Here is a 24750-nt window from a genome sequence, read left to right on the forward strand (position 1 = left end):
TGAAGAAGAGCTGTCATCAGGCATAATTCAATTTCTGGCAAGTGTAGGCAATCAGTGTCTCCTCATCTTCCATCACACACCCTATATATATATCAGCAGCACCAAGTATCTTATATTTTTCAATGCTCCATACAAAGAAAAGACTTATTTTCCCCCTCCCCCATGCCAAGCATTGCACATATTGTCAATGTTTACCATTAGAGAGAGACTTTTAAGTATCCAGCTCTTTACTGGAGGGACTCATAGTGACTCAAAAGAGAGCAGGTATATTTTGTTGTGAATATAAAACATTGCTTGGTTTTGGGGGAGATTTTTTGGGTTTTCTTTTTAAAAGTTAAATGTTAGTTCTTGTGAAAGCTGCAGGCCTGTCAGCCCTGAAGAAGGAGTCCCCTGTTAACCATATAACAATTGTAGCATGGGCATCAGCAGTGCAAGCTTCCTTCTGCTGCCTCAGCCATCTACCTCAGCCCATTGGGTGTCCCAAGGTGTCCCATTTCCATCCTCATTTAGTTCTTGGCCTCTCTCTTGAGAGTGCCAGCATCAGCACTAAAGTGATTGGCAGAAGAAGGGTACTGGTTAGTGCCAAGTGTAATGACGGCCTTGTGATGTGGACACCTGATGAGGTACCAATGGGTGATTTTGCTAATTTTGGAGGGCACCAAACAGCCTTCAGATGGTAACAACATTCAGTCACAATTTGACCTTGAAATAATGCCCTAGATGTGAAAGGCTCTGTATACCATTATTAATTCCTGGATTGTCAACCACCTCTCCCTACCCTCAAAAAACAGCTGCACAGTCTGCTCAGTATGACCTTTCTAAATCCTATTCAACTATCTCACACCGAGAGAGAGGGGAGGGGGCAAGAGACTGCTTGAAGGCTTATGTTTATATTTATCAGCTGGAGCCTGCAAGTGCACATTTATCATTGGGGTCTGCCACTCCAGTTCTAAAGGAGGAGTGGAATCAAATATTGCTTCCCAGCTGCTGTTTTTCTAGTTATGAAATATGTTATTGAAAAATAATTTAATACCTTTGTAATGTCCATGTTTCTCAAGCAAGTGAACAGTTCCACTCCAGAGTCCCCACTGTGTTCTGTAAACTCTGAATTTATTACATACTGAACACTATCAATACTCTCCTACATTTTTAGAGTATCCATTTTCCCAGAAGTTATAATAGGGAGCAGCATTTGATGGAAGTGGCACATCATCCTTTTTATTGTTGTCCTACATTTTCAAAAGGCTCCAGGGTGGTAGCTGTTGCAACATCCTATGGCAGTCTCAGACCTTCTGTGGTTATACTTCTTAATAAATGGGGGAATTCAAATGTCTAAAGCAGGTGCAGAGTTTTCAATATAACAAGAAAGCTGCAGGATGTCTGTTCTCAGAGTGGAAACTACAAGGTGTATTCCATAAACAAAGTAATGATAATTGAAGTCTCTATCACCATAGCAAGTTAAAGCACACTATAAACAACATCTGCCAACATGCTACAAAATCATACCAGGCTCTATTATTTGAAATCTATAAGAACTTCATCTTTTATACTGGGCTCTGCCCTGAAGTCTTTAGTCATTCTGGGCTTGACTGTGGCATTTAGCCACAATCTGATATAGGGAATGGTGCATAATTACATCACCCCAAAAGGAGCACTGCGGGAGATGGTGGCTGCCTAACTCTCAATCCCCCTGGCACTGCTGCCAGGACATGAGGCATGTATATTTTGCACCAGTCATTATGGAGAATGCTCTCCTTCATGCAACAGCCCCACTCTTTGGTCTGGTATGGGAGTGTGACCCCACCTTTTTTGTCTGCTTTGATCCCCATAGGATTGGGGGATGAGGAACAGGAGGGAGAAGTCCCTGTGCTCTTCAGAAGGTATTTTGTACTGTCCTTGAGCAGCTGCCAAGGGTAGAGAGGAGGTTTCTTGTGTGCCCCTCTGCTACTGTACACCTGAGCTTGCAAACAGACCCCCTGTGCTAATGCAAAACTTCCACTGACCTCTCTGGGAGTTTTTCCTGAACACAATGGGGCTTCATCCTGCAAGGCTCCAAGCGCTCTGACCCTGATTCATCAAAGCGCTTAAGCACAAGCTTATCTTTCAGTACATGACTAATCCCATTCAAGTCAGTGGGGCTACTCATAGGCAAAGTGCTCTATTGGATCAGGGCCAGATTGCTCAGTACCCAGCAGGATAGAGCCCAGAGTGAGCAAAAACGTCAGGATTATTCTCTTGGTGAGATATTTATAAAACATGATGAAAAATTGGCTCATATTGTTTTAATAATGTTGTACCTTAAGGCAGAAAAGATATGGGATCAGGAAATGAAGAGTTATGGAAGATGTTAACCTACGCATTCAGCTCAAACAGATATATTAGATTTGTTATGTTTTGTGAGAAAAGATGGATAATAACATCACTTAAATTTTTATTACTTTGTACAGAGTATGTGATGCGCTTAACTTTTCATTTTTTATGAGTGAAATTTAATTAACTATGTTACCACCATAGAAATAGCTCAAAATTAATACTCATGATGGAAGTCAAATACTGTATTGAAATTGAAATACCCATTAAATCTGGAGACATCCTAGGCACCCAAAGTGCTGTTCTGTCAACAACAGAAGAGAAAAGCTATCAAGTAGATACCTTCCTAGATTCCAAGGCCAGAATGTATGAATCCTGCAGTAACAATTGCAACCTGGATATTACAAACTGTTATGTAGTAAGCAAAGGGACAAGTTTATGCAATCAGAGTTTTAGAACATGAGAATATCAGTGGATGCCATAAACTCTTTGTCCCTCACCATCACCACCTTTTCCCAACCCTCTACCCAACCATGCTCCATCTGCATTTCCAGAAACGGCTCTGCATGTAACAGGATTTACTATGTTTGAAATGTCACTTCAGCCCAGGCTTGGTGGGTCTGATATTTTTTCCTCTCACTACATCTCATTTCTTGGATATCCTCACTTTTACAGGTTTTGATTTTGTATTATTTAGGCATTGTCATAACCATATTATAGCTTCCATTCCAAGGAATATTGGGATTCTGGAGCTTCTATAGGTAAGATTTTCAAAGGCACAAGTTGGATTCAGATGTCCAACTTCCATTGACTTTCATGAGATGAGCACTTAACTGCCCTTTGTAAATCTCTCTTCTGCATCTGTTATATGATAGTGAGAGGTTATAAGGTGATAATTTAAGCTTGTGTCCAGTGAGTTGGCTCACATGGCATGGACAAAGAGAATTGTCAGGTAGCACAATAATAACCTGGTGCCTCAAAGCCAAAGTTTTGACACCTGTGAGTTTGAATGATCACTTAGAATGGGCATTTTTATAGGCCCCTATGTCATGTTTACCCAAGGAAAGTATGTTAATAAGACATTTGAACATGCCAAGCACCACTTAGTATCGAGTGTAGGAGGGAAATTTATGTTTAAAAATGAATTAATTGATTGGAGAGACAGAGTAATGCATAGAGCTGGGTGAAGAACCGATTTTCAGTTTGGTGACTGAACCAAAAAATGAAACACACACATTTTTCAAATTTCTTGGCAAAATGAAACATTTGTAGGTTTTTTGTGTTTTTTTTTGTTTTGAGTCAAATGAAACATTTCGTTCAAAGTGAAATGTTTCATTTTATTCTGGTGGTTTAAAAAAAATAATGTAAAATTTAAGGAAGTACCTAAATGAAAAATCTGTCCTAAACTTGAAATCAAAATGTTTGGTTTCAGAAATGCAGAAATAAACAGTTTTGACATTCCCAAATTGGTGGTGGTGGTGGGGATAGAGTTGTTTGGTTGGGTTTTTGTGTGTGGGGTTTTAACTGAAACATTAGCCAAAGTTGATCCAAATTCACTAACAGTTTCAGTCACCAAAATCTGCATTTTTTTGGTGAAAACTATTCACACCAAAAAAAATTCTCCCAGTTCTAATAGAGTAGTTGTTCAGACTCTGGACTTGGACTTCAAAGCCCTAGGTTCTACTCCTTGCTCTATCACTAAGCTGCTGTATGACCCTGGGCATGTCTCTTCTTCTCTGTGCTTGTTTTGCCTCCCAGCCTTTGTCTGTTTTGTCTATTTGGATTTGTAAGCATTTCAGAGCAGGAACTGCCTCTTACTATGTGTATGTACAGGGCCTATCACAGTGGGGCTCTGACCTTAGCTGAGGTCCCCATGTGCTACTTTCATATTAACCACTTTCATATTATTAGTATTCTACCTTTAGCCTTCTCTACAGAGTTAATCATCACCAGCTAATTCATTTTTAAACATGACTCTCCTTGTTCACACTAAGGGAAAAAATTATGTTTATCATCATAGAATTAAAAGTGTACCAGTTAACATGTTTTCTTACATGATACATGTTCCCAGTGTTGACATGAGTAATGAGTAACTCTATAATCCATTATAGATGCCAGGGTGGCTTTCCATCTGAAATGTGAGGAACTGTAATTGCATCTGTTGCACCACTATGTCCTGGAGCTATATGCTGTACAGTACAATATGGTAACAAGAATTACGTGAATAGTTGAAGCCAGTGCTTTGAACAGGATATGATCACAGAGACTGTGCAAACTTTTTAAATCCTCGTGATTTCACTTTATGAAGGCCATTCATCCCTAACAGTTAAAGTTGAAGAATTAAGAACTTGGTTCCAACTAGAGAACTAGTACGAAAATGTGTATTAAGAGGATACTGGTTTAAATGACCTGAGAAGAGTCAAAATTACAGCTCAGGATCAGCCATAAGCTAGTGAATGTTTCTGGATTTTAATTAAGGAGTTCATTCTAAATAAACTTTTTTCATTTAATATTAATATAATTGGTGACCTTGTTGGAGACGGTTGTTCTCAACCGTTTCCTGTTATCGACCATACTACATTGTGGGAAGTGCCTATTACTCTACTTAGGTAGACTCTTCTCTGGTGTAGACAATGGGATGGTACCCACAATGTAAACTCAGCACACAAGGACTTTGTTGTTGTCTTGCTACATAGGAGCTTTGCAATAATCATAGTTTTCAATACCTATTGATCTTGCAAATTTAAGGAGATGGGTTACAGGACTAGATGAATCATCATCTGGTCTGATCTGATATAGCTATTATTATGCAGTAGATAAATAATTTACAGTGTAGCAGTCTGGGTAGCATCAAAGATGGGGAGCTCAGCAGAAATATAGCAGGATGACATCCTGATGGAAAAAGAAGATATGTTTGTTTCTCTGAACAAAAACAAGAAATGCGTTAGCAGCAAAGTTTGAAGAATGCTGAAAGAATTCTGACTCCAAGCTATTTTGGAAAAGGACATAGGGCTGAATGCTCAAAAGGAGCTAGTCTCTTCACTTCTATTTCAAGTGCTAACTTCCATTGAGTTCACTCAGCCATCTAACTCTACTTATTAAATTAAGGAAGGAAATTAGTTTGGCTCATTCCTAATGATAGGATAAAGTATAGGACTTAAATAAAACAAATTCTATGCAGGAAAAGAACATGATTAATCTAGCCCAGTATCCCATCTCCAGCAGCAGGCATTACCAGATGCTTCAGAGGAACATGCAAGAAAATCTGCAATAGACAATGATGGAGTAACCGACCCATAAGGAAATTTTATCCCTAAATAACATCAGTGAGGGATCAGTCTATACATTGAAGCATGATGGTTTCTCCCTCTTCCATAACTTTTGTTTAATTCCTACAATGTACCTCTGGATGTCCCTGTTACCCATATACATGTCAAATCCTCTTTTGAATCCCACTATGCTTTTTGCTTTTATAATTATGGCAATGAATTCCACAGACTGATTGTGTGTTGCACAACAACTATTTTTTATCATTTTTTGATTGATGCTTTTGATTGTCATCAGATGGTCCCTGATTCTTGTATTTTGAGAGAGGGTGAATAGAAGTACTCTTCTTTATATCATTTATTATTCCATGTGCCTTTATCAGGTCCATTTTATTCATCTCCTCTCTAAAGTAAATACTGCCAAACCTTTCAATTTCTCTTCATATAGAGAGTTTCTGTGCATCCAGTCATCCTTGTCACTCATCTCTGAACTCCTATTTCTAATTTTTTTTGGTAGGATGATCAGATATGAATATAGTATTCCAGCTAAAGGTTTACCATTGATTTATATAATAGCATTATAAGATTTTCAGTACAATTCTCATTCTTTTAAACATTTTGTTTGATTTTTTGACTGCTGCTGCACTGTGGACAGAGATCTGAGCTGTCCACAGCTTTCACCAGATTGCCCGGTGTGAAATGCCTGTATTGTGGTAATCTGCATGTGGAGGAGAGCAACTATGGGGCCACTGTTGGTCCCACACATGTGGGTGGGGATTGGATTAAGTCTTCCCTCCACCTTCCAACATGCCAGCAGCATAGTTGAGCCAACATTCCACAGGGAGTTATGAAGCCACAGTTAGAGCTGAGTGAATTTTTTTGGACTAATGGTTTATTCAGCAAAAATGCAGTTTTTGATCCACCAAAACTTGTTCTCAATTTGGATTGAATCTTGTGAATAGTTTTAGCCAAAAAAGTTGGGAGGAAATTCCAAAAAACCCACCCCCAAAATGTCTTGTTTCAAACTTTTCAAAACAACATTTCAACTTTTTGTTTCAAAACAGTGTTTTGCTTAGAAATGTAGTTAGATTTAATTTTTAAAAGGATACAAACCATCCCCAAACTAACTAAAACATTTCACGTTTCAGGTCAAACAAAACATTTCCTTTGACCCGAAATGGAGGTTTTGGTTTTTCATATCAGTGAGAAAACCTAAACATTTCCATTTTGGGCTGACCCCAAATGATGGGGTATTTTTCCTGATTTTTTCAGCTTAGCCGCCAAATTGAAACACTAACTATTCACTCTGCTCTAGCCACAACTGTACCCTTAGAAATTTGACGGGGAAGTGGTTGCTTCATCGCTGCCAGATTCTTAGCTCTGGCATTAGAAACATCATAAAATACTGGGATCCAATCATATGTCCAGCTTACCTTTGCAGCTGCACTCTCCTGAAGGTGCTCCCATTATATTAATAAGTTTGGGAAAGAATGCAAAATGTGCAATGACAGCCACATTTTTGGAGATATTAAAAGAAACCTCTTCAGTCGGGTCAATCACAGTTTTTAATGTGTTGAGCATTTTTACAGACTGTATATTGAGAATCTGGCTGCATTTAGCTAACTGACATGATAGAGTTTCTCCCTCCAATCCCCATCATCATATTCGATATGCAGGCTTAATTACTGGCTCTGTACAATTAAAGGCCATACTCTGATACCCTTAATAATGTTGAATAGTACATAGTCTGGGGATAGTGAATGGAACACCTTGTTGTGCAGTAAATACTATGTAACATGGGTAAAACAACAGAATCTGGCCCCTAATAATTTGTAGAAATCCAAACTCATGTCTAAAATTTAGCCAAGTATTAAAGTGCATTCCTTGGCTTCATTATGATCTGAAGCAGCAGCAGATTCTGTCTTTTTATCAAATACCAAGTCACAGAAACAATCGATGACTTCTGACTCCTAAAATTCTCTAGATCATGAATTAGATAGCAGTGAAATATGGCTTATGAAATGGTCTCTTTGAAGCACCCATAACCACCAGTACTTTTTAAAAATATCTCTAGTCCATTTTAGTCTTGTGAGCAAATAAAGAAGGAGAAATGTAGACCCAAAATCTTTCCCATTAAAGACATTTTCTAAAGGAAGAGCTACAAAGAAGAAGTCTGGTCTCAAGGGACAGCAAAAAAGTTCTGGGCTGCTATGAAAAGAATAGCTAATTTGTCAGTGTTAACTTTTACATGATGTAGTTCTATAGGAGGAATTTTAATGTGGTGTCCTCTGTTAAATGCTGAAATGATTTCCTGAGGTGAAACTGACCGGCATGCTAACAGGGGCGGCTCCAGACCCCAGCACGCCAAGCACATGCTTGGGGCGGCACGCCGCAGGGGGCGCTCAGCGGTTTCAGTGGAGCATCCGCAGGCATCCCTGCGGGAGGTCCACCGGAGTCGCGGGACCGGCGACCGGCAGAGCGCCCCCCGCGGCGTGTCGCTGTGCTTGGGGCGGCGAAACGGCTAGAGCCGCCCCTGCATGCTAATCAAGGTGCAGCATGTGCACCACTAGAAAAGTAATACTGCTAAAGGTGGCATTCACAAGTACCCAGGAGATTTATAAGGGGTAAAATCCCTCTAAAGTGCACCAAAATATAAATATATATCTAATGGAATGTCAGTATAGTAAGATAACAGGAAACAAAAGGACAAAAATCAGAAAATAAACCAAAGCTGGTGGTCAGCTAGAGAGATAAACATCTATAGTGAATCTGAATGTCTGCACAGCACTAGTGGAGGGCCCTGTGCCTAAGAGGTATCACAGTGGTTCTTGGTACTTTACAGATATGTGAAAGGAGCCTCCTGCCCTAAAGATCTTACACTCTAACTCAGGAGTTCTCAACCTGGGGGTCATGACCCCAGGAGAAGCTGTGACCAGGTTCATATCAGTTAACATCACCCTCCCATTGTGGCTAGATGGGAGGAGGGTCTTTTATGTTTTTGTTATAAAATGGGGTCACAGTGTGGAAAAGATTGAGAACCACTGATCTAAAAAAACCAAAAAAATGGTGGATGAGTGGGAGAGATGCACTATAAAAAAAAGCAAATGAGCAGTTAAGTCATTCTGACTATCACTTTGTCCCTCCACCTCTTATTTTAGCCTTTTTTACCACAGCCCCTTCTTCTCATTGGCAATTTGCCAAAATGTATGGTATTTTTATGTTGTGGCTAAATGCTCAGTAAAGGACTAGTGCATACCAACAATTTCTACCTGTGTCTTAAACAAGGACAGTTGCCCAATGAGAAAGGTACTGCCAATTCTACACTCTTAAAATAGCTTAAAATGGTTAACCAGTTCTCTGTTTTCTCACAGCATCCCGTTTGCTATCAAGTTTGGCTTTCAATGTTTAATTATTTAAATGAAAATTATGTCAGAACTTTTATTCCAGATTAATAAGCACATGCTGTACAGACAAGACACAGACATGATATACCCTAAAGGATTTATTGGCACTATTTTCGGATGACATGTACTACTCCTAGAGGGCAAAGCTAACATGTAGCATGAGATAAAATGGGCTTTGGATCTGGCCCTGTAATGGGGTATTCACCCCCACACAAGCCCTGAGCAGATTACTGTGGGCCAGAAAGGGCCAATTAACCTTATATGCTGCACCTGGAGGAAAGACAGGGATTGATAGGCCCTAACAGCAGATGAGGCTGAGATAAGATTATAAAACAGGATGTGAGAGCAGGAAGAAGCTCAGGTAAGGGGCCTGCAGTCATTCTCTAGAAGGAAAGAGAGCTGGGCAGGGATAAGGAGGAAGTCCAGGGAGAGAGTAAGCCCTGGGATCCAGTCCCCAACTAGGGTGTCTGGCAAGAGGCCAAGAAGGGTGAAGTAGCTACAGAGCAAAGAAATCTTGGGTGGTAAACCCAGCGATAGGCAAGGGGAGATAGAGAGGTGGGGTGGGAAGGAGCTCAGGGAAACAGTAACAGAGTCTGTAACTGAGTAGACCTAGACTGCTGGCTCATAGGGTCCCAGGGCTGGAACCTGGAATAGCAGTTCCCCTGTCAGCCTCTGGGAAAGTGGCACTGGACCTAAACTTGTAACAGAAGACTGTCAGAGACTGTGCCTAGACAACTTGTCTAGTGGCACTTTGTTACCCCAGAAGATGTGTCTGAGATGCAGGTTGTCCTAGAAGCCACTAAATGTTTGCGTGGCCTGACCAGGAAAAAAAGCTTAGACCTGGACTTTTCATTCCTTACACAATACACACATGTCCAAGGAATTACTTTTACCTTTTTTTCATCATTATTTTGGGTGACACGGTGTTCAATCTGATAACAAAGTGATTGTTTCAGTGTTTATGCTACTGACTAGAGCAGGGGTTAGCAACCTCTGGCACGTAGCTCACCAGGGTAAGCAATCTGGCAGGCCGGGCTGGGATGGTTTGTTTATCTGCCGTGTCTGCAGGTTTGGCCGATCGCAGCTCCCACTGGCTGCGGTTCGCCGCTCCAGGCCAACGGGGGCTGCGGGAAACGGCAGCCAGCACATCCCTCGGCCCGCGCTGCTTCCCACATTCAGCCACGTGCCAGAGGTTGCTGACCCCTGGACTAGAGTGTTATATTTACTATTATTCATTTACTTTATGAGGTTATTTTTATATAAGACAGACAAGCCAATATACTTATTCTCTGCATGTACTTATTCAACTGTGACCAAAATAGCCTCTTCTGCAATGGACTTGTGTAAGGGTATTTGAGAAGCCCCAAGAGTGAAGTGCTGGTAATATTGCTGGCTCCCCCAGAAAAAACACATCAATTACTAGAAATTAGCCTCAATCACAACCTCAAATCCAAATTAGCCATAATTCAAGATGGGGGAAATGTCATGGGAGGGTTACTTCACAAATCTTTAGCCATTTTGCTCTTAAACCTCATAACCGCTGCTCACAACATTCAAATCTGCCTGTGGATGGTCAATGTAAACACTGTCTCGTGGCCCGCCAGCGGATTACCCTGATGGGCTGTGTGTGGCCCGTGGGCCACAGGTTGCCCACCACTGGATTACACAGTTACTTTTTTAAACCCTATTTACACCCCTAATTATCTTCTCGGTGCTTACAAACTAATTGTTTAATAATTTGGTCCATTATTTTTTCAGGCATCAAAGTTAGGCTGACTTGTCTATACTTATGTAGATAGGTACTTTAAAGATAAGGTACTATGTTTGTCCTTCTCCAGTCCTCTGGAACCTTGACTATCCTCTATGAGTTCTTAAAGATAATTGCTAACCGTTCCAAGAGTGCTTCAGCTAGCTCCTTAAGCATCCTAGGGTGAATTTCATCAGCCCCTGACGACTTGAATACATCTAACTTATTTAAATATTCTTTAACCTGTTCTTTCCCTATTTTGGCTTGTGTTCCTCCCTTGCTGTTAATATTGTGTTGAGTACCCAGTCACCATAACCTTTTTAGTGAAGACTGAAGCAAAATAGTCATTAAACACCTCAGCCTTCTTGATGTCATCAAGTATTAGCTCTTCTTCCCCACTAAGTAGAAGACCTATACTTTCCTTCATCTTTCTCTTGCTCCTAATATAAAGATCCTCTTATTGCCTTTTATGTCCCCTGATAGGTTAACTCATTTTATGCCTTGGCATTTCTGATATTGTCCCTACATGTTTGTGCTATTCTTTTGTACCCCTGCCACCTCTCATGCCACCAAAGCTACACTTCTATTTTTAGCACACTAGCTCAATCAGATCTAGTGCAGGTATGTCTCCTCAAGCTGAAATGTACATCTGCCAGCTTTAGTGTAGACATACCTCATGGCACTATAAAATATAATCCCTGCCAACTGAGTTGGTGTGAGGATAGCTTATGCAAGTGAAAGGTGTGCTGGAAGGCATGCTGGGGGAAGTAGCACCACTAGAAAAGGGTGTGCTAAAGGAAACACCAAGAAAAAGGTATACTAAGTGGTCGCAAGGGTGGGAAGCAAACTTGGGGCATATTGAATCCAGAAATGGAACTGAAAACTGGGTGAGTTTGCCATGTAATTTTATGAATTGCTCCACTGTTTTCCTTTTTTCCCACCACATCTGTGGTCAACAGTTCATCCCAGCCCACCAGTGAATACCTTGTAACACTGTTTACAATATTCATAATGTAAGCAGCACATTCAGAGAGGTTCTTGATCATTATGCGAGGGGCAAGCCTTTCTAAGATCTGCGTATCATACTTGACACAAATATATTTCAAACAAGTACTGTCAAAGAGGACACTGAATCTTCCAATTTTTCTTTAATATGGGGTCTGGCATAGGGACAGAGCCTTGCATGTTTTTAAAGAGCAGCAGAGACAACTGGTCAGTCAGTCTTCAGAAAATTTGTTCCAGGATCTGAAGGTTAACAAGAGTGTAGAATAAAAGGAAACTTATGAGGAAATTTTGACTAGGTATTTACCTCTGCATATTTAATGCTGGTTTTTTCTGGTGCTTTACAAAAAATCCCCACATTTTACCATTACCTTCTGTTGCTTAGCCTTGTGTGCTATGTTGATGAGGGATATCCAAGTCCTAGGCCTGGTCTACACTAGGAGTTTATGTCGATTTAGCAGCATTAATTCGACTTAACCGTGCACCCGTCCACACCAGGAAGCTAATTAGTTCGACCTAGAGGGTTCTTTAGTTCGAATTCTGTACTCCTCCCCGACGAGGGGAGTAGCACTAAATTTGACATGGCTATGTAGAATTAGGCTATGTGTGGACGGAAATCGACCTTAGTAGCTCCGGGAGCTATCCCACAGTGCACCACTCTGTTGACGCTCTGGACAGCAGTCCGAGCTTGGATGTTCTGACCAGCCACACAGGAAATGCCCAGGGAAAATTTGACATGCTCCGGCACCTTGTGGATGTTCTGCAGGACCGCAGGCAGGAGGACAGAGCCCCCCTGCACTGTATCTGCAACCGCCCTCCCCCGCCACAAAGTCCCAAACCCCCCTCACCCAAAGTAACAAGAAGGAGGGGTGACAGGGGCCGTGAAAACTGTCACTGCACCCCTGCAGAGTGCACAAATACAAGAAGGCTCTCATTCCCTAAATGTTGAGAAGTCCTTCCCTTCCTGGCTCACCGAAGCCCCAATCCCAGTTTCATCCCCTAACTGTGTAGTTGATTATTAAAAGTAGTTTGCTGTTAATTACTATTTCCGTCAAGTTTTTCTACAGAAGACTGTCTGTGAAGGGGGAGGTAAGGGGGTTGTTAATTGCATAGGACAGTCACCTTTACCAGGGTACAGACACGGGGGCAGGATCAACAGCAGGTCACACACACAGTGCAGTCAGTAGGCACCCTGGTCGGTCTGGGAGGTGTTTTCCATGTTCTTTGTGGGTGGGGGGGTACGTGACTTTGTGGCATGGGAGGGCGGTTACAGAACTTATGCAGCGGTCCTTGTCCTGGACCACAGAGCCACACAGCAGGGGAATCTGTAACCGTCCTCCCCCGCCACAAGGTCACGTAGCCCCCGCACACAGAGTCCCGAAAAGGAGGGATGGCAGGCTCCATTGAAACAACCAGTCCGGCACTGCAGACCGCTCTAGGAGCAGGAGCCTGTCATTCCTCGAGTGTAGAAGCGGTGTTAACATCACTGCACACCCTACCCACCACAGTCTGCGTCCCTGTTTCAACCCTTTAACGCGAATTCATTAATAAAGAAAATGTTGTTAATTAACAATGTTCCATTAATTTTATTTTTAAACGTGTGTTGGAAGGGGGGAAACGTGGTAAACAGGGTATGTAACCACAGAAGAAAGTCAACAGTAACTGAAGCAGGGGCAGGTTCAGCTTCTCTGTAAAGAAACTGAACAGTCACAGGTTACCCTGCTCCCTGAGGAACCTAGCTTTCAAAGCCTCCCGGATGCACAGCGCTTCCCACTGGGCTCTTCTAATTGCACGGCTGTCTGGCTGAGCGTAATCAGCAGCCAGGCAATTTGCCTCAACCTCCCATCCCGCCATAAAGGTCTCCCCCTTGCTCTCACAGAGATTGTGGAGCACACAGCAAGCTGCAATAACAATGGGGATATTGGTTTCGCTGAGATCCGAGCGAGTCAGTAAGTTCCTCCATCTCCCCTTGAGACGTCCGAAAGCACGTTGAATGATGACAGTTACCCAAGACCACCCTCGACACATTTTTCCCCCCAGCATGCATTGTGGGGAAATCCCAGAATTCAAACGAGCAGCGGGGACTGCGGGAACTGTGGGATAGCTTCTCACAGTGCACCGCTTCCAATGTCGACGCTTGCCCCGTTAGTGTGGACTCACAAAGTCGAATTAGTGTCCTTAGTGTGGACACACAAATTCGACTTTGTAAGGTCAATTCCACAAATTTGAATTAAGTTAAATTGAACTAATCTGGTAGTGTAGACATACCCCTAGACAGATATAACTGAAAGCTAACCAAATATCAAATTAAAATAAAATTCGTTTGGCTATCCTGTTGTGCCCAATTTTAAAGGTTTGTTTATCATTTTGCCAACCTCACATTAGCAAGCTAATATAAATCTGCTTACAGAACAGCAATAACCAATGCCAATGGGCATTATGGACTAGATCCTTCCACAATTGTGCCTACAGAACTCCCATTTACTTCACTGTAAGTTGTGCACTTACTGCAAGGAGACACTGGACCATTATTTGTTATCACTAACTATCATTAGATTCTCCCATTATTTCCATTCTGCTCTCTGAGTCACACTGTGTTTGAAACTGAAAGGCAAGTCTGATAATAGAAACTAAATTTTTTACCCACTTTTAATTTTCTTTATCAACAACAAAATTTTTAGGGGTGAAAAAAAACGCTATTTAGTCTCAGGCCAAAGGGAAATTTTGGGGATAGTTCAGTATTTATTATATGAGTTGGTTTTTAGAGTGATGGAATTCAGAAAAAAAGGTGCTGTTATAATCAGTTTTGTCAAACTTTGTCATTAGTTATCCACTTGTACTGTACATCACAAATGGTTTGCCTACTGATCTTATGTATTAATCCTCAATTTGTGTCTTCAGCTGAATTTAAGAAAGTTGCTATATCCTCTATTAGTACTAAGTCAGTTGAGTATGGTACATTTTAGAAGGGATTCTGTGAGCCCTTCAGGCTACGCTGAAGGAGCTTCTGTGGAGTCTGAAATGTATTTCACAATGATTTGAAGATATGTTATAGATTTCTACCTTCTGCCAGGCATGAAAAGTAGAGGTCATGCTGGTTATGAGCTCTGTGGGCTATATCAGTTAAATGTGTAACTTCATTTGAAATTGGGACATCACTTTAGATACAATATCCACTAAAACCCAGTATTGGAAAACAATTGTAGAAGAGGAAAGACTGGCAGGTTTTAAGAGGATTTCTGGACTGTAGGTGGAGAGAGGGCAGGAATACAGGGGCAATATTAAGACTACAGTTAAAAGGTTCACTGCACATTTCCTGATCATTATTTTTTTTGGCGATATTCTTTCAAACCAATTAATATTTGTTCTTTACAGTATAATATGATATTTAATTGTGCCTTAATCAAGATTTTGTATGAGAATATATCAGTTTCTATTATCTTTATGTACTGGACACAAAATAAGTATTTTAAAATCCCTGGAACTAAGATCACTCATATGGGGAGGATAAACTAGCCCCTTTGCAGATGTACTATCCATTTGCTGGCATGGAATAGAGGGACTTCCCAGGAAGATTTTCCTCACCTCCCAAACTATTTGCTTTTTAGTTGCTTATGTTCCTGGAGCTCTGAGTTTCCACCAGAATCTTTTCCCATTGATTATGTGATTTCAGGCAAGCAAGAACACATTTCCTTTGCCTTATGTCTAACTGAGTAATGGATCGATTGAGCAGTGTTGGCTGTGCCTGTCTCTTTCTTTGTCTCTTTGGGATTTTGTCTGAGGGACATAGATTGAAGATACAGTTAAGTTCTTGCCATTAAAGTGGCTAAAAATAGAATTATATTGTTTCTTTGCAAAAAAAAATGTTTCCATTGCATTTGAACTCAGTAAGAGGTATATTTAATACATGTTAAATGTTAGGAATTTTTTATTAACATGTACAGAATATGACCAGGCCAAAGAACTGTAAGTCTGAAATTTATACATATAATAGGTTCTGGTTTTTGTGTTCTGCTTTTACCTTTTCATAGCTTTGTTTACCTAAATCTACTTTGTCTAAACACCAGTTATTTTGAAACTCTGATGATGTGAGTGCTGATATGCTCTAATTCACCCAAGATTTTATTTTGTCTGTTCTGGTTTTATTATATTTGCAGTGTTGCTGTCCTGGTGTTGGTCCCAGGACATGAGAAAAACAGGATAGGTGAGGCAATATATTTTATTGGACCAACTTCTATTAGTAGAAGATCCACGCTTTCGAGCTACTCAGAGCTCTTCTTCAGGTCTGGGGAAGGAAATCAGAGTATCTGAGCTAAACACAAGTTGGGACAGATTGTTAAACATAAGGGATAATGCAAGTTGTAGGACGCCCCTTGAAATGGAATGGACGATAAGGGTTAGATTGTTATACATAAGTGGGCTACCAAGTGGGCTACCAAGTGGGCTACCAAGGCTTAGCAGGCAGGAGTGTGTTACAAATTGTTGTAATGAGCTCTTGAATGAACTGACCCAGAATAATTATAAAAGACAAAAACACCATATCACCCATGGGCGAACACTTTTTACAAAGTGATCACTCCCTATTTGATCTTTCAGTACTTCTCCTCAAAGGACACCTCCACATCACCTTCAAAAGGCAAGCCTGAGAACTTAAATTCATGGTCTGAACAGGGACACTCGTTTCATGTAACACACCCTTTCCTGCTAACCATTAATTGCCCATTTCAAACTCTATTTGCATAACAGTCTAACCTTTATTGTCCATTCCATTTCAAGTGGTCTCATACAACATGTATTACCCTTATAATTAACAATCTGTCCCAACTTATATTTACCTCAGGGTATGTCTACATTAAAAACATCACAGCCACATAGCTAAAGTAGACATATTATGACTACAGCATCAGGCATATCCTGACTAAGCATGTACTTACAGGGGAACGAGATCTTCCGTCACTGTAGTAATTCTGCCTCTTCGAGAGGTAGTAGCTAAGATGATGGAAATATTATTCTGCCAACTCAACCCTGACTACGCTTGGGTTTAGGTTGGCTTAACTACCTCTTGGGACAAAAGAGACCTGGGATCAAGTCCCTACTCTAGCATGGGGATTCAGACCTGGGTGTCCCACATTCCAAATGAGTGCCTAAGAGCTGGATTATTAGGTATAAAGGGGGGCACCTTGTCCAGTGACTTTGTGAATGGTGTCTGATTCTAGCCTGGAAAATTGAAGTGTTTTGGATATGTGAAAATGAACCATTTCGACACTTCCAAGTGTTTCTTTGTTTTTTGTTTTGTTTTTGTCAGACAGAAACAAGGCACCAAAATTTACACAAATTTATGAAATGTTTTGGTTGACCCGAATCAGCCTTATCTGAGGAAAGAAAATCACCCAGCTGTAATTAGCCAGCTAAGTGCCTCCACTGCACTTTGGAGTACGGGGCAGCAGGCCCTCAACTGAGTCTTCTTCACGCCTCCAGTGACACAGAGCTAGAACTTCACTGATCACCAGCCAGGGGTGGTCCTTAAGACCTCTACTCCCCACTGGGCAGAAGGACAGAGCAGCAAGGAGAGCGTGTGCCAGCAGGCCCCCAAAGTCCTGCTTCATACCATGTGTCCTCCTTCGCCAATACCTCTGTCCACAGCCTCATAGCCAATGAGACCCCCACTTTGGCCTGTATGATTGAAACATGGGAAGATAACTCTATGGACATGCCTATATTGCATGTAGGAGTGAGCCTCCCAGTCCGGGTCGATAGACTTGTGCTAGCAAGGCTCATGCTAGCACTCTAAAAATATCTGTGTTCCAGTGGGAGCTTGGGCTCTGAAGCCAGGGGGGGTTTGAGAGCAAAATCTCCAACCCAAGTCACAACATCAACACAGCTATTTTTAGAGTGCTAGCATGATTCTGTTGGCCCAGGCTGGGAGGTTTACTCCCAGATGCAGTGTACACATGCCCTATAAAATCACTGCTGGCTTATTCATTCTACTAGGCTAATCTGTAGGCCACACCTCCCAAAACATACAGAAATAAGGTTGAGTAGCCATACTATTCCCACACAGCAGATGATGCTTTAACAGTAATTTTTTGCATTAGAGGAAACTGACCTCTGCTATGAGACAGGGGGTGAATTGTCATGTTTGTTTGTATTTTAGTTGCATCGAACAAAGATGGGGAGCACAAGATAACTATGAAATAATTATGTTTAGTATAACAAGTAACCATGACTTGGGTCAGGAGATAAAATTCAGCCTCTTACCTTGCTGATGAAAGGAAAAAAGTAAATATCTGATAAAATGTTGGAGAGAAATGCCTGAATGCACTAGTCTGGAAAGAAACCAGATCTGGAAGAAGTAGTTGCAACACTTCCACATTTTTTTCTGAAGTGGTATTTCCCAGAAACTGGACAGGGTAAAAGCTTCTCGCTGCTACATGTATGTGGCAGAACCAGAGGCTTTAATCTACAATACATGCCAGGGAGAGCATGAAGGGGACTAACATCTGCTAGATAAGTCATTCAAACATGTCGTAAGTACTGTGATCCAAACAAGATTGCCATTTCGGAAAAGCACATTTGATTTACAAAAAGCCAGCTGCAAGGTGATACCATATATCATTATGTTAAAGACTTAAGAAAGAAATCTAAGTCATGGGACTTTGAACAGTAAATAGATGGACTAAAGGAGAGAGAATTATTTGTGGTATTTCTGGTAACCTGCAAGGTTATGGGCAAAAACAGTTGGTATATGCAGGGCTACTAAAAATTGCTTCCCAAACAAAACTGTTAAGAAGCTGTAAAACAAACAAACAACAACAAAAAAAACCCTTCAATTAAAAAATAAAAATATCAAAACAAAGGCAGAATACAGGATAAATAAATGAGACTAGATTTGTTTTTAATAAATGTGGAGACATTTACAAACCAATACAAAGGTGTCTAACATAATAGATATAATTCCAAGTTTGAAAAAAAGCAAACATTTGGAAAAAATGTGTCACTCATGACACTAAAGTAATCCAAAAGCAAGATAGTTTTGTGAACATAAAGCAGGAGGACAAAGCTGTGATGGTGAAGCAAGAACAGTTCTCTGTTGGGTCTCTTATGAAATTTATAGTACATGGTTCCACAATAAGGTTGGTTTATCATATTGGAAATAGTGACTTTACAAAATAGATATGGGGCTATGTGTAACGATCAGTGCAAGCATCTACAATAAGAGTAGTGACTGCCTGATGTCAAATTGAAAACTAAACTTATTTCATCAAGTGAGCACAAATGAGCCAAATTCCAGAGCATCCCTAATGAAAAATTTACTAAACACTTACTAAAGAATGGGCAATTTGGCTATCACCTTCAACCTGATTGTTTAAATGCGCCCTTCATCTCTTTACCATTGCTAATTTCCATAGTTCTCTGATCTTTTCAGGCAAAGCAGAAAGCTGGTAGAGAACACAGTTGGATATAAATAAACTCCAACACAGAGATTTCCTTATCCTGTAGCACAGTCATGATAGAGGCTAAAAGAACCTTCTCCCCTTCTTCCTAAATTATCATTGCAGCCAAATTGTGCCCTGAAGACTGCAGAAAAAGGAGGAGGAAAATAGGATAAAAACAAGAAGGGAAAAGGGAGTGTGAGTGTAGAAAAGAAATAATAGGAGTGGAGGGAGGGGAATGAGAGGAAATAATTAAAAACAGCTAAACATTCCCAACTTTCTTGAGGAAAGAAGGGTGGGAACTTCATAATCTCCACTTATTTTGGGGGTGGGGGAAGGGATTTACTATCATGATGGGCTCCATTAGAAGAAGAACCTAATTAAACAGCTGGATAGATAGGAGAGACAGAACATCAGTGCGGAGCACAATCTCAAAGCCTCAGGCCCAGATTCTCAAAGGGATCGATTTCAATGGGAGTTAGGTCCCTAAATACCTTTGAGGTTCTGTGTCTCAGTGATTGCTCAAAGCCCTCTATCCTCAGCAGAATCACCTTCAGTGAGCTGTTAACAGGACTGAGAGCTCTTTGGAGGCTTGTGGTGAGTCATATCTGGTAAGAAAACTGAAACTATGGGGGTGACAAATTGCAGTGAGAAGTGATCAGTACTTCTACTGGGGAATGACAGGAAAGGGACCAAATGGCCAGGTCTTGCATGTATATACTTCAAATATGAGCCTGGGTAAACAAAAACTAGGCAAGGTGGCTAAACAGAAAGTGGAAAAAGAGGAAGGATGGGAAAATGTGCTCTTTTCCTTTCGCTGTACCTTATCTGTTTAGAATGGATTGACAACTCTCTGGGGCAAGGTACTGCATTTATAATATATCTGTGATGTGACCAGCATATTTTGGGCATTTTTATAATCATTTTATAATAATACTATCAACTTCAGTGGGAGGTGCTCCTACTTATCTCAGGTCTGTACTTGATCCTTTCCCCATTACCGTAGAGACTAACAAATTTATTTTGGCATAAGCTTTTGTGGGCTAAAACCCACTTCATCAGATGCACGCAGTGGAAAATACAGTAGGAAGATATATATATAAAGAGAACATGGAAAAATGGGTGTTGCCATACCAACTCTAACAAGACTAATCAATTAAGGTGGGACCTTGTTAGAGTTGGTATGGCAACACCTATTTTTTCATGTTTTCTGCATATATATATCTTCCTACTCTATTTTCCACTGCGTGCATCCAATGAAGTGGGTTTTAGCCCACAAAAGCTTATGCCAAAATAAATTTGTTAGTCTCTAAGGTGCCACAAGTACTCCTCATTCTTTTTGCTGATACAGACTAACATGGCTACCATTCTGAAACCTGTCACCATTACGCTGAGTTTTTGTCCCCATGCTTTTCAGTGTTGCTAATGTGCTGTTTAATTAGCTGTCAATTGTCAGTGAAACCTAGAAGGAGCAACTGGCATAATTGCTGTAGTTATTGTTTAAGTACAGTTGTCTCCAACTGCTGACAGAAATCATTTCAAGTTTTTAAAAATGTCCTTACATTTTTTATGTCTGTGTCTTTAATTGTAGCTGCCTTATAAAATGCCTCACAGTTAAACATTTTAAAAATAGTGATTGGGTGAATAGAGACTAATCATCCTCTTTATTTGTAGATATGGATGCCACCAATCTAATTTTATTTGTGGTCTAATTCAGTTTTCTTCATAGGTTTCTAGTAATTCACTAAAACACAGTGACACCATTTTTTCATCACTCAGAACAGTTTCTTTTAGTGATATACTTGTATTCAAACCTTTCTGGTCATGCATCTGTTGGTAGAATTGCAACATCTCCTGAAATTTTTATTTCAAACTATTGAAAGGGGATCTAATCTATCTGTCATCTAACTGATTTTTCTCAAATTGCTTATGATCATGGTGTAAAATACACCATAATTTTAAGCATGCTAACTAGAAGCTGCCATGGCTTGCATACCTAAGACATGCAACTTTTCTAAGAACAGACCCTGGAGAGATTTGGAAATGGATGCTCCTCCCTGCAAGATGTTTAGTAATTTGGATAAAGAAATGTTCATTTTGCAGCTGCTGCTGCAGGCAAGGAAAGAAGCATTTATAAACCACCCATCTCCTCCCCCTAACAAGAAAAAAAGACAATGCCAACAACCTGCTTGATTGCCAATGGCATCAGAGTGGTCTATTTCTGGATTTCATCAGCCTCTCTATGTAATGCCTGTGACAGCGGTGACAGACATAGCCACTGTCTGGGCTCAGAGGTAGGGGCTTTCTGTCACTGAGTGACATCAGAGCCAAGTTGAATGCCAGAAGAAAGAGTGTTTTGAAAGACAAACAGCATGTTACTGCCACAATCAGTAAGTGGCAAGAGTAAGGCTTGTTCATTACCCCTCTGAAAAGTAAGTTTATCCTTGCATAACAGGGGTATCTTCCCTCAGTAAAACACACACACACCAGCAGCAAGCATTTCTGGAACATCCCAGAACAAATCTAGAATATTTACCATGTAAATTTTGACTGATTGTGACACTGATATGCTGCTTGTCTTTCGGAACATTCCTTCTGCTGACATTTAACTTGGCTCTCCTGCCACTCAATGACAGAGTTTCCCCTGACCCCACCCTGTCTTCTACACAGTTACCACTGTCACAGGCATTAGCTCTCCTACTCATATTTAGGAAGGTCTTTAGGACAGACCTGAGCATGACATCACCAAACGTACCTGGGCTGACTCTTCTTCCCTTTCCTCTCTGGGGAGGCAACGGACAGGTTTGTGGACAGTTTCAGCTTTGCTGCTGCTGTTACTAAGAAACACCCTTTTTCATGGGCTGGAGAAGAACATGCAGTTGAGTCCTCCCCAGAGGACCGCTGAAGAAGTATGGTTTGTGAGCTTTCCTGTTGCAGTATATATGTGTGATGTTATCCTGTCTTATGCAAGAGCATAAAGTAGAACTGACCATCAATAAAAAAGAAATAAAAGAACTTGACTACACAAACAATTCTGTCAAAATTACAAAGCTAAAAAATTCCAAAAAAGGGATTCTCCCCCACTCTTTCAGTTACGATTTGATTTGGTGTTACTTGTAATCGTTTTTCAAGCAAAATATTCAGCTTGTAATAAGATTTTCAAGTTGACTGTGTCCTTTAGCATAACCCTTGTCACATTTATTATCTTCCTTTCATCTCTAATCACTTCACACAACAGGCCCATATGTGCAGCAAAGAGGGATAGAAAAATGAAGTGAGCATTGACTTGAGAGGCTGAGACAAACAGTAATAGTTTTGGGAAATCAGAGCAGGTAGGAAATTTGATGCAAACTTGGAGCCCAGTTCTCCCAACAGTTATATCATGATCATGTCAGCAGAAGGAACGTTCCAAAAGGCAAGCAGCATGTCAGTGCCACAATCAGTCAAACTTTACACGGTAAACAGTCTAGATTTCTCCTGGGGTGTTCCAGAAATGACTGCTGCCGGTGTATCTGTCCTGATGAAGTTAACGGAGTTGTGCCCATGTAAGTGATGAGCAAATTGTGCTCTAATAGATCTGAACATGCATGAGGAAGTGTGTAAACCTGTGCTAAGAAAAATATGAGTATCTAATCTGAATTTAATCACCCCTGCATGATTTCCATTCTTGATACTTTCCAGTGTCACAATGCTTCTAGCCCTTCACTATCAAAAGTAAAATGTACTGGATTTATATTAAATATATATTACATTTCCCCCTGATAATTATTACAGAAGGCTAAAACTACTTCAAAGTGGGGCATTCACATGTTGCAAAACATTGTGCCCAACACATGAAAGGCCATATTCCATCCTCATACTTTTCACACAACTCCTATTGACTTCAGATCAGTGGCAGTATTTGGCTTTAAGTGGAGAATACACCACATTTTCCACAGGAAGCTAGAGCTTTTAATCGGTGTTAATCTTCCCCAGGGAATCCAGACAGGAAAAGGGAAAGATTAATCTCTGTTTGGAGACATTTGTAATAACCATTGAACTTTTCACCTATTGTTTTGCTGATTTTTCTGTTTTCTGCAGTGCAAAATCAAGGCAGGTGAAGCAAGTCGACTACTGTTTCACATAGTTATTTTCAAAGCTAGACCTCTGCTTCTGCACAAATGATCTGGTTTCCATGGAAAGCATTGCAGTGTAAATGCAAAGAATAACTATAAAACATTCTAAATACATTTATTAAAATACAGTGGAGGCAATTTAGGAAGATAGAGTGAGAATATGATCTTAATTTTTACAATAATAAAAGAGAAGTACAGTAAAAAAAAACAAAACCTTATATTGTCCCTTGGAAAACTCTCCTCCTTTCAGTTGGTTCATCTTCAAATATAGCAAAGATGTATTCAGTACTTGGTAATGCTTATTTTACTATTAGAAGTAAAGATGACTGTACACACTCTAAAATATTTTTTGCAATCACATGCACAAAATAAAGCATTTACAAGGTATTTGTATGAATTAGATTAGCAGACAGTTGTGTGTTTGGAAAAAGTAATCATGAAGGCATCAGGGACAAACGTGTATTTGGGCTCTTAAATAAATATCTGATCTTGCCATTAGAACATGACTGGACTTTGAAGAAAACTTTATCAACTGCACATAATTCTAAATTTATACAAAGCCTGGCAATCAAGATGTCATAATATGACTTTAAAGCATTTAAATCTCACTCCTTCTGGGGCAAGGTTTTATCACAAAGTAGTAAACCATCCCAAATAAAAAAGAAAGATTCTAAATAATAAGTGGTGTGGAGAAAGTGAATAAGGAAAAGTTATTTACTTGTTCTCATAATATAAGAACAAGGGAGAGGAGGAGGTTGTGAAGGCTAGGACTATAACAGAATTTAAAAGAGAACTAGATAAATTAAGTCCATAAATGGCTATTAGCCAGGATAGGTAAGGAATGGTGTCCCTAGCCTCTGTTTGTCAGAGGGTGAAGATGAATGGCAGAGAGATCACTTGATCATGACCTGTTAGGTTCACTCCCTCTGGGGCACCTGGCATTGGCCACTGTTGGTAGACAGGATACTGGGCTGAGTGGTCCTTTGGTCTGACCCAGTATGGCCATTCTTATGTTCTTAAGTTCTTAAATACACATGCCACCGATTGCTCAGCATGGATGGCTGAATGCCACAAAGGCTAATTCATTGCCATCTATTGTACTAGAGAAGTGAAAGGAGTTGCAAGGTCACAAGAAAATGAGACTGATCTTTCTTAGGGTATGTCTATACTACAAGAGTAGTTCGATTCAACTTAAGTCAAATTTGTGGAATCGACCTTACAAAGTCGAATTTGTGTATCCACACTAAGGACACTAATTCGATTTTGTGAGTCCACACTAACGGGGCAAGCGTCGACATTGGAAGCGGTGCACTGTGGGCAGCTATCCCACAGTTCCTGCAGTCCCCGCTGCCCATTGGAATTCTGGGTAGAGCCCCCAATGCCTGCTGGGGGAAAAAATGTGTCGAGGGTGGTCTTGGGTAACTGTCGTCATTCAACCGTCACTCCCGCCGGCGGGCAATCAGTTTGCGCACT

The 24750-nt window shown here is 40.6% G+C and overlaps 1 protein-coding gene across 6 annotated transcripts in view; it reads left to right on the plus strand.

The window, feature by feature from the left end:
- GABRG3 (gamma-aminobutyric acid type A receptor subunit gamma3) overlaps window positions 1-24750 on the plus strand; it is a 530126-nt gene that overhangs the window by 420398 nt on the left and 84978 nt on the right. The window lies entirely within an intron of this gene.

Source organism: Mauremys reevesii, linkage group 1, assembly GCF_016161935.1.
Source record: "Mauremys reevesii isolate NIE-2019 linkage group 1, ASM1616193v1, whole genome shotgun sequence".
Classification (NCBI taxonomy): domain Eukaryota; kingdom Metazoa; phylum Chordata; order Testudines; family Geoemydidae; genus Mauremys; species Mauremys reevesii.